Below are 2,418 nucleotides of genomic sequence, written 5' to 3'. Positions count from 1 at the left end.
TTTATAAGAACCATGGGTGTGTGTGGATCTAGCCAGTTTTCCAATATTTGATGGGTTTGTGCATGTATATGCATCAGCCTCCCTAAATGAGCAGGCGTCAGTGTCGGGGGAGGGGGAAGGAGCTTAGCTTTTACCAAAATCGCAAGGCATGTCAGTCCTTCAGACGACAAATGTGAATGGCTTCAAATCACTGAGGCAAAAGTATTTTCTTATTCAGCAGCGCTGAAATCCCTTGTACTGGGAGATGTTTACATGTCCTGGTGATAAGATGTATACAATTCAGCTATCTAGATTTGAAGGAGACGTATGTACACCATCACCACAAGCCTCACAAGGTTTGGGTATGATTATGGGTGATTTTAACACCAAGCTATGTGAAAAAGATAAAGTAAGAGGGAGGAGTGCGGTGTTCGAATATGGCAGACCACGAGCAATATTTTCTCACCAGATAGCATTTTAAAATATGGTTTGGGTATTAACCACTATTGTCTGGCCTGAAGTTACCTAACGCAGCCTTTAGAGTTGTAGGACACTGTAATTGTGGAATGACTATGAAATGAACATGTGTACGTATTGTATTGGATTGTTAGTTATACATTGGAAAAAAGCATAGAATTTTAAAGCCTATTTAATGAAGTTTGACATCAAAACACGTCATGGAGCTGTATAATTTTTCTGTCCTATGCGTTTATTAGATGAAATAATTGCAGCTGGAAAAGGTTTTCAAATGATGAAAAGGAAAAATAAGGGGTAATATTTCATTTGGTGATGCATTTTGTTTGCATTGTAATTTGTTATAGTAACTTTCTTATTTGGTAATCATAAAAGGTTGAGATGACTTTTCAATGATGTTTCATATGCCCATGTTATGATTGGGTAGGTTAATGGAGTATGCTCCCAATAGATTACTTTTTGACTCACTGACAAGGTCCGGTGCACTGTTGCTTGACTGAAATAGCACTGACGTTTTGAAACAAGTTCTCCGTGAGAGCTAAGAGACCATGACAGAGCTCTGCGATGAAGTACAGCGTAGTGATCGCGGTGTGGCTAATGTTGGGGAGACCACACTGGCCAACAGGCTTGGTAAAGACTTAACAAACTGTGTTTGTACATCATGGTGATCTTTACAAACCACATGATCATACAGCACCTTAAGTCCCTCATGTGTGATTTGTGGTGCTTTATGAATCCTGATTGATTGATAGAAGTCGGGGAAGATGGCTTTTAACTGTGGGATGTAATAACCCCTATGGACATGGAGGCTACGGGGAATATAGTGAAGGCATGGATTGAGAACCCCACTAAGTTTGCTCGGTCTCGCGGCATGACTGTCTCACCAGACTCTGGGCTGGTGGGGTCAAAAGATGTCCGTGTCTTGACTGGAAGGATTTCTGCTCTCCGACTACAAACTGTTCATTGATCCCTGTACTCTGAAGCATTTTCTAGCCTTTCCATATGATGAACGCAAAAGGCGAAGGAGTATAAAGGAACTCCAGTGCACACGACCCACCAAGGCTGATGTTTGGCCCATGAACCGGGGCTGTTTGATGGCCATGTTTGGCTCATGGACCAGGGCTGTTTAGTGGCCATGTTTTGCCCATCAACCAGGGCTGTTTAATGGCCTTGTTTGGCCCATGTACCTGAAGCACTGACAGGAAATGTAGAAGAATGGAGTAGATGGTGTTTGTTTGATAGTTTGAAGACCAGAGATGATCTCTATATTCAAGTGTATGAGGAAATTCAAAACCAGCTTTTAATCTGCCACAACCAGCTCTTAAATGCCTCCTAGGGTTTGAACTACCTGAGTGTACAGAAGCTGTAAATAAATGCAGCATCATGTGTCTAATATCTACCTCTAATACTTTGTATATATTTGCACTATGGGCACTATGGCAGCATTTTAAGGTGAACCTATTGAGAAGAGGGCACAGTGCATTGTTACGATAATATTTATTTATAATTGCACATTTTGTTGTCTGCTTTGAAGTATGCATAACTGAGTCAAATGTTGTTTGAGGAGAGTGAAGGGATTTTATAGTAAATATTCATAGGTGTTGAACACACTGTGCCAATCAGCTAGGAGGGTGTCGCCGTCCCATCAACATTGTCTGTCCAGAGTGCAGAATCTGAAAATAAGTGATTTTGTAATGTCTAACTCTTACAGTACTAAGACTGACACCTGCATCAAGGTGGGGTGCCATAAATCTAATTTCCTCAAGACTTTCTTATCTCTGCTGAGACAGTTTAGCTCATATGAGACCCACAAGGCTGTAGTACCCTAAAGCGAGGCAGGTTTGTTGCGCTTTTAGGGGACTAAGAGAAATAATCATTCTTAGCCTCCTTCCATATTGACTTGCTCCTGTGTGAGAAAACTGGAAAGAAATGTCACAGTTTTAGGAATTTCATGCAGTTCCCCCT

At 41.3% G+C, this 2,418-nt stretch overlaps 1 pseudogene; it reads left to right on the top strand.

Annotated features, from left to right (window-relative positions):
* The first annotated feature begins 1,001 nt into the window (after window positions 1-1,001).
* On the top strand, window positions 1,002-1,789 carry LOC146859562 (nicotinamide riboside kinase 2 pseudogene; annotated as a pseudogene).
* The last annotated feature ends 629 nt before the right edge of the window (window positions 1,790-2,418 follow it).

The sequence above is a fragment of the Triturus cristatus genome, chromosome 3_1 (assembly GCF_964204655.1).
Source record: "Triturus cristatus chromosome 3_1, aTriCri1.1, whole genome shotgun sequence".
NCBI lineage: Eukaryota > Metazoa > Chordata > Amphibia > Caudata > Salamandridae > Triturus > Triturus cristatus.
The sequence above is the reverse complement of the archived record's forward strand: the minus strand, read 5'-3'. Positions and strand labels throughout refer to the sequence as shown.